Below are 12,065 nucleotides of genomic sequence, written 5' to 3'. Positions count from 1 at the left end.
GGTAATAAACAAGCCAAATAGTATGAGTGATGCTTGCAATAGAGTTGCTTTGGTGCATGACAACAATGCATATGCAAATGATAAGCCACTATTATGCATTAAAAAAAGTCATATTTTGGCTTTTGGGGTCTCCAACAACAGGCTGATATGCATGCAAGGTCAAAAAACACTTTTGTTGTCTTATAATATGCATTTATTTTTACCTAATAATCCCAACGACTTCATATGATTCATTCAGCGATTAATTTGTTCCCAAACCTCTCCTTAGCATGATGCTAATCTGCACTGATTAGTCTGATAACTCAGTCTATTGCGATTGGTCGATTTCATTAAGCATGAGACAGAGAGAAATGTTGAAGTAGTCAGAGTGTAGAGTGTATGTGTGAGCCCAATGCATGAATGCATTAAAGCAATGCAGTTAAACATCAGCATATTGCTCTATTCTTATCCATGACACACAGTCAGTATCAATACACAGTGGCAAAAGCTGAACTATTTTAAAACTTGACTGCTGCACGTATGTGGGAACAGCTGACTGTGGCCATAGCAATGACAAACAGCAGTGGATTGTGAGCTGACAAAAGCAGCACCTGTCATGATTTCATATCATTATATGAGCGATATGAGAATATAAAGAGTTAACCAGATGCAGTACAAGTCGCATGGAGTGGTTACAAGTAACAAAATACAGTTAATTACATAATTTGCAAGCTAAAAAAAAAGGAGGCAACCAATTTAAATCACACTTAAGCTACTCACGCTTGTGAAATGGAGGAAGAAACGGATCCATGAACTGTGCACAAGTTCCTGTCAAGCTCTGTTAAAGTCTCATACATTAACAGTCTTTTCTGATCCTTCCTTTAACAAACGGAGATGAATCCCCCAAGTGTGTAGATTGCTGAAGCACTTGTCAGAAAAATGACAGCAACACAGCACAAGGCTGGGGTAATAATGCTGAGATATTTTTGCAAAAATAAACTTCAACCACTGATTCTTCCTTATCTTTGGGTAGGGAAAGTAACACTAACTGATTCACTAACATGATTCAAACAGGATTTGCTTCAGTGTTTGTCTTCTTTTTCTTCCCATAGTGAATATTTTCTTTGTGAGAGGGGCCGGGGAGGTTAAATTTTCTCGGGTCTACATACGCAATAAATGGGCGGGGCTTGGGTTCTGTATTAAAGTCACGCTGACACAGCTAAAGACTCATTACTATCTAATATATCTAATGTATTATATTATGTATAATGAATATATATAATGAAGAATCTCATTTTATCTAATTTTAATCTCATCAGTAAACTAAAGGGAAGTTTACATTTCATCTAGAACAGGAAACATCTCTTAAAAGCAACAAGTTGATTTTACTTAAGTTAGTAAACCCTTTGACTTATCAAAATTTTTAGAATTATGCACATAGTTTGTTTACTTAATCATAAGACAATGAGTTTACTCTCTCTTTTTAAGTAAAGTCAACTAAACACTTTTTACAGTGTACATTTTAGCCATTGATTTAGAGAATAGCAATTTAGGAGCTAGAAAATGCTGCAAGTGGAACATTTTTTCTATATATTCTAAAACTGTTAAAGTGTGTTGTGTCTCTGGAATATTCTGACAGTTTTTGAAATTTTGATTGACAATTTGAAACATTGTGCTAAAATCACTTGACAATATACAATGCTGTGGTTTAGCATGTTAAAATTACCTTTATATCAGGTCAAAATATATACATTGATGTAATCAATAAATGTAACAATAACACATTATAGCATGTCTAGGAAACTAGCATGTCAGTGTGTTTCCCTATAGACAAATAACATCATTGCTTTTGCACTAATATAAACTTGTAAAAACATCAATATCATTATAATGGTATCAATGTTATTCCTTTGATTTAAATGTGAGGTTTTACAACTAAAATATTGTAAATACCATTCAAATATAAAAAATTTAAAAAGATAGTTGTTGATTAAATAAAGAATCAATAAAAATATTTCTGTATACGTGTATAATATAACAGCTCACATTAAAAGTATTTAAAATATTTGAAAAAAAAAGAAAAATGAAATAAATGTTTTAAGTCAAATCAAGAATCATTTAAAAATACCTTTCTGGAAATGACAGTTGAGATTAAACAGCAATTTTAAAATTTTAAACCAGAAACATTTAAAAAATGAAAAGATAAATGCTGTGTCAAGTCAAGAATCAATAAACAAAAGATTTCTAGAAAAGACACAAACTCGAATACATTTACTCTATTTAGAAAATCAACATTGTTTATTTATGCACTTTAGAATGAAAATATGATTAATAATGAATTAACTTGCTAAGTCATTAACAATAAACCATTAACAACTTATTAATCTAAAGTAATTGTTTTTATCTTTCAGTGAACAGTCAGTTTTAAGAAAGTTTAGTGGATTTTCATAGGGTTTAGTGGATTTTCAAAATTGCTTTAAAATGTAGGACAACTAGTGCTCGTCCATATTGAAAAATAACTTGGATGGCCAGTGCTTGATACCGTGATCTGACAGAATGTCTGAAACTATTTTTGAGTAAAGAGTTTGAGGGCTTAGTTTACTTCTGCATTCAATCATCATGGATTGATGTTGTTTTGACACTTGCTAGTTTAAATGACCTTTAGGTTTATCCCAAGCAACCTCTGAAATGTCCTCTCACCGTTCCACTCTCCCTCCCTCCACTGCTTTACGCTGTCCTTCGCTGAATGCTAATAAGCAAACAGCACGCTTTCTTCACACGCAAAGGAAAAATACTCCATTCTCCCCTTTATGGGGTCTTCTCGCTTTTAGATGCTAAAAACACAGGCTCCAATAAGTCTATCTGGAAGCAGCTGCTGTGTTATTGGATTTGTTATTAGTTGAACTGTCAGTAAATTAAAAATTGATCTTGAGGAACAGATCTGTGGAAATAAGGTAATATCACCCATCCTGAAGCTCACAGCTACCTGAGGATCACTGGGAACAGTTAATTATTAACCCTTTATTGGACCATGAAAGTCATCCATATAAGCCATAAAAGCCATGTAAAAAACACAGTAAAACTCCAGGATTTTTCCAATGAGTATTTCAATGAGTATACAACACTGACAATTAACATAAAGTGGGAATTGATCATGTAACTTATTTATGAATGACTGGAATTCATTACAAAAACTGATTTAACAATACAACCTAACATGTATTATGTATACATCTAGACAATCTATTTAATACAAAATTTACTGTGTGAAATTAAGTTAACAGATTATGTGTTTTTAACATTTTGGTGTGGATTAAATAATTTAATGACACACTGAGCTGGACAAAATCATATAACATTGGCTAATCTATCTCAGAGAGTTTGATTGTATAAACATTACATCAACTCAAGTCCTTTTTATCTAAATAGTACCCTGCGTATATGGAGTGATGATCCTGACCACATTGTTCAAGATACTTGTTACTGACAGTAAGGATCTGTTGCTCATTAAATTGTCTACAATTGTCTTGCTGCATTCCAGACACAACTGCAGGTGTAAATTTCAGAAGTGAGATGTCACTTTTGAACTCAATGTGTTCCAGTAAATCACGGGTGAGTCGGGATTTCATAATTTTGTTTCAACTATGGGGCAATGCATAAATAAAGGGACTAAGCCAAAAAGAAAATGAATGAATGTTCAAACAATGGCTAAAATAAAAACAACACAAAACACTAGCTGTCATTTGAGAATATATATATATATATATATATATATATATATATATATATATATATATATATATATATATATATATATATATATTTATAGCACTATAAGGCTTATATGAGATGCATGACAACTCTCATGATTCCACAGTCCTTCACATAGTCATCAAGCAGCAAATTTATTATTTTTCTAAATTAACTCTAGTGGCAATAATCACATGACTTCCAGTCATATTTGAGAGATTTTATAATGTCAGTGTTTGGTTTATACTGTCTAAATAATATGTTGCATTCTCAAGTCTGTGTCTCTGTTCCCCTGTGTGCTCGCTCTCACTCTTTCTCCCACTCTATCCCTCGTCACTGGTCCCACCCTATTTACATTGCCAACATCACCGGGGATTGGCTGGAGTGAATTGGAGCCTCTTTTAAAAAACGAAATGGCTGTAGAAAGCAGAGAGAGAGTTGGATAGCATGCTGTTTGGAGTTATTGCTAAAAGTATAATTATTAGCGATATTTGTTGTATGTGTTGGATTGTGTATTCATGTGTAAATTTCGGATTTCCTGTTATTCCTCCAGTGTCACCCCCCCCCCTTTAATTTCTGTCTTTGTTGGTCATCACTGTAAAAATTTTGAGTACACAGCAGTAGGGGTTGGATTTCCACCATTTTCTTTCTTGTAAATTTTTTTGTCTTGTTTTTATATATAGGTGGGAAGTGAGATGTTATATTTTGTTCATATTCCTGTTATTATCCTTGTAAGGTGTAGGTAATTTTATTGTGGGTGTTTTGGAAGAGTGTACTTTTCATTTATTGTTTTTTTGTGAGTCCTTTCTGAGATATAGGCTTCACGGGTGTTTAACAAAAAAAATTAAAAAAGAAAGAATAAACAGATCTTTTTTTTAAATTTGTCAAATGTTTGATTTATACTACATTCTAACACTAGACCAGGATTGTAACAAAAATATTACTTTACAAATTTTGTCAGAATGTTATGCTGTAAGCACTAAGCACTCAACCCCAAACTAATAACTTTTTCATTAATTCCCCCATTTCAACAGTTTTATTACATATTTGCTTACAAACTAGCAAACGTATGCCCATCTTTGTTCAATGATTAAGTCTTTCTTGGATGTGGCTTTTGTACCAAATCACAATTATGATCACCTGTTGACATCACCTGTTTCAAATCACACATTTAACCATTTTACCTGATTACGAGCTATAAATTGCTCGTCACAATGTTTTTTGAAATGTGTTGCAAGAACCCAAATTGGAATATGTGTTGATTTTGAAACAAAAAAACTAAAGTGGTAACTAAAGTAAAAATCATAAGAAACACATTAAATAATGTTTTTTCTTTTGTATTGTCTGCGATGAAATACAAGTCAAAGTGAATTTAAAAATTAGTACTTTTATTTTTTAATTGTGTTTTTCAGATTATCTCAACCTTTTCTGATTTGGGGTTGTAAAAAAATAAATAAATTATTAAATCAGCTTTGAACCATTAAAAAGTCTGCCCACGGGTGCTGTTTTGTTTAACTTGAACCTGAAATCTTTCTTTAAAAGTCCCTTTAAGTGCTTAGAAACGTGCATTTTTTTTATCTTATTTTTTTATGAAGAGAGTTGCTTCTCCCTTTAAAAAAAATAAATAAAAAATAACGTTTTGTTTTTCTTAGTTCTAACAGTGAGAGTGGCTGAGATCAAGTGCATCAAATGAAAAGCAAATAAAAAGCTTGGTGAACTCTGACCTGTGAAATCGCATCACTTGACTGCATGAGACCAATTGAGGATCAAAACATGACCTCCCTGAACAGAAATTTAAAACATGGAGCAATCGCTCGATTTTTTTGAATGTTTAATAAGCTTGCTTAATCCCGCCCCTTTTCGCAGCGCCGCAAGATAGTATATTGCATGCTCAAACTCTGTGACTGAAGCTTAAAAAGTGTTTGATTGCTCCATATTTTAAAGTCAGGTCATGTTTTGATCTTCGATCGGTCTTATGCAATCACCCGATGCTATTTTGCAGGTCAGAATTTATCAAGTTGCAATTCAGCGAACTGTGAAATTTTTGAGCTTGTGAGCTTACATTTCCGGTCTGACGCATTATGAATGGAAGTCTATAGGGCAAAAAGTCCAGAGTGACCGCCGCTTTAAAGGAAGCACAGCATGTCAAATACTAGAGAGCATATGATTGGTCAAGATTTTTTTGAGGAAACTAAAGTATGAGACGATGTGATAAATGAAAAATGTATCAATTTAGGTAGAAGTGGCAAACTGCAAGCTTTGGATGTTTATATCCTCTGAATGTGAACATTGTCACTGTTTTGAAGCACACTAGGTTATAGATATCCCTGAAACAATCAGACTAACATCTAACATCTAAAAAAAAAAAAAAATTGACAAAAACAGACAAAACACTGCTGTTTTAGGTGGCAGCCACAGATTTTATGACCTGTGTCAGTAAATTCATTACCCCACATGCGCACAGATTACCCACCAATAAGCATCTTGATTATCACTGTCGAACAAACCGTTAAACCAAATTAAACTGCATGTGGTCACTTATCCTAGAGGACAAGCCAAATAATCCATACAAGCCCTCCAGACACAGTTGTTACAAAGCTCTAGCTGTGCCTTAAAATGTTATAACCTGTAAACTGTCTGGAGAAAATAACACTATGAGAGTTGACAGCACCGATGTCTTGTCTTCTAATTAACCACACCATGTTGCTCACTAGATAGATGCACATTAACATAATCTGCATAGCGTAATTAGGAATCACAGGAGCCTGCTGCCGCTAAACGCGCTTCCAGGAAGGCAATGCACTGACTGAGGCTGCTGTGATTTATGAGAGCGCTAGACTTCAAAGACACCTCTTTCCTATTCCCAAGACAGTGTAGATCAGCTGAGCAGACAATGCTTTCCAACGCTTTGCCTTATGGGTAGACAGGGTCTTGTATTTTTTGTTCCCAAGAGTGCAGCATTAGGCAACCAGTTATAACTGGAGTGCACCACACCACATTGCCTCATGACAGAATGGAGCATGGGAAGTTAAAGATCACCATACTATAAAGTCTATGCTTGAGTCCACATTGTGGCCTAAACATCTTTGTTCTAAACCAAGCTGCTTTTTCTTGCGTATTTAGGTATTTCTTGGGGTGGCAGTGTAAGATTTGAGACACCACAGATACTCTGATGTCTAACAATACAAGCATGGGCTGGAAACATTGAGACAATTGGATCCACACCCAACCAGGTTGGAATGCCGGAAAGTTTACTCCTCTCCTTTCCTTCATTTACATTTGAAGCATCTCCAGCACTCCCTTCTGTTGGTCATCTCAAAATATGAATGTTCTATATCAATCCAAGGGAATTTACCTATCATGTTTGACTATAATTTGAAATGTCTCAGTTTGACTGGTACATTCCCTCAAAAATAGCTTTGGGTATCTTTTGAACTACTGCCTTCTATTCAAATTATCATTTGTTCCCCATAGACAGTAACTCTGCAGATCTAACATGCCACTAAATACAAATGTCTTATGTTGTTCCACACACGCCCGACCCTTGTTTGAAAATAATGTTGTTCTAAATTAAGTATACATGGGGAAACCATGAGCTTGGCAAAACCAAAATTATTATAGAGAACAGAAATCGGTTATATTTATAATAATGGCCTTGACATCTGATTAGAAATAAGATTAACTTTAAATCAAGGGCATACATCTTAGGGGAATAATCAAAAATATTTTAGAATGAGCAAGCATAGAAGCAGCCATCTAAAAGTATTAGTCAATTACCTCTGTTTAATAATCAAGACTGACGAGAGTGTGACCGTGAGGCCATCGGATGAGGCAATTCCTCTGAGCGACATGAGCATCCGAATGAATAAATGTAATTGCAAGTAAAGACAAAAGGTTCAAAAATTTATCTATCTATCTATCTATCTATCTATCTATCTATCTATCTATCTATCTATCTATTTATCTATCTATCTATCTATCTCTCTTTTTTCCGTCTATCTATCTATCTATCTATCTATCTATCTATCTATCTATCTATCTATCTATCTATCTATCTGTCGTCACCTTGGAATTATAAGGTTCTATCTGAATGATTTTGAGATAATGAGCTTTAAAGTTTTTACATTCCATAACAAACAGTATGTGTGTAACATTTGTTTATTAAATAAAAAGTCTTAATGTAAACAACATATAAAAAAACATCCCATAATGTAAATAAGTTGTATACTGTATATGTATTGATAGAATCTTCTTAATGTTTTATGACTGGAGTCAGATAAAACAAAAGATAAATATATCCAAATATATCCAAATCCAAGGATCCAAATCCGAGTCAAATATGAGTTAAATTTAAACTAAAACGACATTGTGCACTGGAAAGGCCGAACACGCAGTAAACCTTCATCCACCAGTGGACACCTACATTGGGCCAACTGGGTGGACCTTACTGCAGGAACCTAAATCTTTAACTTCTAAAGATTTAGGGCATCATGTAAAGCGCTATGTTTAAGAATTTATGTGACCACATACAAATCAAAGTATAACCGTTGTCAAAAAAATTATATTAAAAACTGTATCAACAATTGAATTGTCTGTACACTCACAAATTTAAAACTATTACCATAAGTTCTATAAGGTCACAATTTACAAAGTCCTTACTTAATAAAAACAACCTTGAATTATAACACTTGTTTGTGAAAGAAATCCTAAATTATTTTATTAAGGTTGCTTACTTGCCATCTGTTGACCACGATAATCTCATATTAGATGGAAAAGGCAATGTAATGGATATTTAAGTCAGCGTATGCTTGAATACAAATGTTACTTTTTAACAAGCATAGAAGAATCTAGACTGCAGATGTCTATACGTGTTTCAAGGTTGTTGTTTAGTATCCTTTGGGAATTCGAGTTCTAGCATTGGTGTTGGTTCTAATATTGTGCATTTTCCACTTTGGCAGATGTTCTGCAGTCATTACTTGGAGGACAATGGTGATGTTGACAAGAAAATTTCACCTAATTTGCAGGGTGCATTCATCCTATTCACTGCCCTGTTTCATGATAAAACTGCTAAGAATCTTGACTGGAATAAATCACTATATAGGCAGCTGAGAATTAGTTCAGTTTTTTTCCTCCTCAGCCCAGGATAAGCTCCTCAGACCCTAGTGATATTTATTGGAGTAGAAATTGTGTAACTTATATCAAATCACAGCAGCTGCAGCCAAAATCTTAAAATCCACAGTGTCTTGGAGTAATATTGCACTGCTGGGTGTAGGTTCATTTTAGATTAATGAGAGTGAAGATATTGAGGTGAAAGGGATTTCTCAACACCTTTATATCGCACAGTTGAATATGTGATGACACACACACAGTATATGTAATTCTTCAATTAGAGGAATTGTTGTGTAATTTAGTATGTATTTTAAGAGGCAATATGAAAATTTCAGTAATCATGTGGTGGTGCTTCACAGCACCGGGGATTCATGAGTTCACTCTCCATGCTTATTTACACTCGACATGTCCGCAAGTTGTCTTTGGTCCACGGAGTGAATGTGATGTCAAAACAGTGTCGAAAGTTTGCTTTGATTGTGCATGACATTTTTTTATTTATTTTTTTTTTGGTTTTTACACATCTTTTCCACATCTGAATATGCACAAATTGGAGTCGAGTCTGGCCAAGCTGATTGAATGTGCATGTGATAGCACATTTAGAAATCCAAAACAACTGATGTGAGGTTTCATTTGAAGCTTCTATAATGTTTGGTATAAGCACAAAATTAGCTTGGATACGTAAAATATAGCCTAAATTATTCACACACAATTGTATTGTACTAGTTAAGAGAAAACTGCAACCAGCAACTTCTGAACAGCAGCCAGCAACTTATTGCTCATGCTTGCACTGTAACATGCAAGATATTGCAGGTGATTCAATTCCAATCACCACCTGGATAATACAAACGTTATTTTTAGTTCTTTGTGTAGTAAGGAGATGTCGGAAACTACTTTGCAGTTATAATCTGATTTAAAAAACATGATTTAAAAAACAATCAGACATCACCCGTGTGCTGAGAGTTTGAGAGTTTTGAAAGTTGACATTTAAAGTAATATGTAAATATGTGTTAAAAATGGCATCACTCCAACACTCCACTTAAAGATTTTCACATCTTCCAAAAGAATTAAGCAGTTGAGTTTTACCATTTTTTTTTCATTTATTCAGCCAATCTACAGACCTTTAGCTTATTGGCATAGATCATTGAATTGGTGTAGACCATTTGCATTTCACTCAAAAATGACAAGACTTTTGACAATTCTTCTATTTAAAGCTTGACTCCTCTGTAGTTTTTATGTGTACTAAGACCAAGGGAAAATGAAAAGCTACTATTTTCTAGACCGATAAGGCTAAGACTGTACTCTCATTCCAGCATAATACTCAATAGACGCAAACACCACAGCAGGAGTAATAATATTACACAGCGCCTGAAACTTTGGCTAACTTGCATGACAAACGTCTTGGATATGTTGATGCAGATCCTGAACCGTATTTATTTGATCTGGAGTAAACTGAACACTTTGTGCAAGCATGTAGTCAAATTGTTTATTTTGAAGTACAGTACGTTAGCCATCAATTTAGACTTTTTTTGATCAAAAGCACAAAATAAATATGCTTTTAATATATTGTTGGGTCCCACTTTATATTAAGTGGCCTTAACTAATGTATTTAAACAGGAATTAATAAATGTAAATGTAAATGATTGATTAAATACAAGTATGTAATTACATCTGTAATTAACTTTTGTAATTACATTTGTAAATACACTATTGACCATCCCTTACACCTTAACCCACCCTTAAACCTACCCATGCCACCAAACCTGTCCATAACCCAACCTCTATATCAACCCAAAAGCACCACAAGTGTTCTCAAATACATTATAAACACAGTAAGTACATTGTATTTATTTTTTGATTTAAGTACATAGTAGTTAAGGACACTTAATATAAGGTGGGACCTATTGTTGTAACGTAAACGAATGTTTACACACGTGAGGAGTCATTCCTATTTCTGTACAATATGTGTTACTGTGTCTCCAGGTAAGAAGGTCTCAGATTCTCATCAGGACAGAGTGAGAGAAGCTAGGTCATGCTATAATAAGTCTGGCAGACTAAACCTATAGTGCATACATTCAACTCATACTTTATTTACCTCCCCCATATGACCCACTCAACCTGGAGAGAAGGCAGATGAGGCTTCCACAGCCTATGTGTACCGCTTCGAAAGTTTCATTTATGCGAAACACAGAGAAAGAATTAACTAGCTGTGGAGATGAAAAGAGACAGGATTTTACGGTAATAGGCGGAAACTAGTTCGGATAGTTTTGTATATAAGGAGCAGTCTGTATCTCTATGAATATCCCAAGGCCTTGATCTGTGGTTTGAATACAGATTCTTTGAAATGTTTTTATTAGACTTGTAGAGATTTATGCAAGTGGAATCCTTTGAAATGTTGCCTTTTGTCTTCAGAACTGCCTTAATTCTTCAAGGCACCAATTCAACACAGTTGCAAAAATGGTTTACAAGAAAGGTTGATCCTTGTTGACACAGAGTAATTGTGTCACACAGTTGCAGAAGATGTGTTCGATGCACATCTATGATGTTAATCTTTTAATCCTACACATCTGCTTCAAAGTTTGATGTGTTGTGTGTTCAGAGATGCACTTCTGTAGACCTTGGTTGTAACAAGTGGATTTCTGAGTTACAGTTGTCTTTCCATTACCCTAAACCTCTGACATCAATCAGCCATTTTTGTCCACAGGACTGAACAATTCTGGATATATTCTCTTTTTTTGGATGATTCTATGTAAACCTTAAAAATCCCAGTGGATTATCTGAATCTTAACTGAAAACTGAATTACTTTTCTTTCCCATCTCTAATGCTTAGTTTGAACTTCAGCAGATCACCTTGGCCACAGCTACTATACGTGCCTAAATGACCTGAGTTGCTGCTTTGTGATTGGCTGATTTACTTTAATGATAAGTTAAACAGCATACCTAAAAAATTGGCCTATTTTATAGGCATGCAATATTTATATAGTCATTCAATTCAACAATAAAAAGAGTAACAAAAAAATAAAAAATTAAACCAATGGTGACTGCACCTAAGATACAGTACATTTGAACCTAAATATCAGGCCTGTAGCCAGCCTAGTTGGGGGAGGGGGTCTTTTTCTCTAAAAGTAGAGCTTTTTGCATTTTTTTCCCCCACATTTTGTATTTGATTAAGAAGTATAAATACAACATTAGGTGACATTTTATGAAATATTTTGTGCTAGGTTAGCTTG

The 12,065-nt window shown here is 34.2% G+C and overlaps 1 long non-coding RNA gene across 1 annotated transcript; it reads right to left on the bottom strand.

Annotated features, from left to right (window-relative positions):
* Positions 1 to 5,913: 5,913 nt before the first annotated feature.
* LOC141378474 (uncharacterized) lies at positions 5,914 to 11,829 on the bottom strand. The gene is made up of 4 exons (XR_012393116.1): positions 9,608 to 11,829; positions 9,383 to 9,557; positions 8,253 to 9,258; positions 5,914 to 8,084 (listed from the first exon to the last, which is right to left on the bottom strand). It is a non-coding gene; the product is annotated as an uncharacterized lncRNA (long non-coding RNA).
* Between the last annotated feature and the right edge of the window lie 236 nt (positions 11,830 to 12,065).

The sequence above is a fragment of the Danio rerio genome, chromosome 17 (assembly GCF_049306965.1).
Source record: "Danio rerio strain Tuebingen ecotype United States chromosome 17, GRCz12tu, whole genome shotgun sequence".
NCBI classification, from domain to species: Eukaryota; Metazoa; Chordata; class Actinopteri; order Cypriniformes; family Danionidae; genus Danio; species Danio rerio.
Note: the sequence above shows the minus strand (reverse complement) of the source record. Positions and strands in the feature narration are given on the sequence as shown.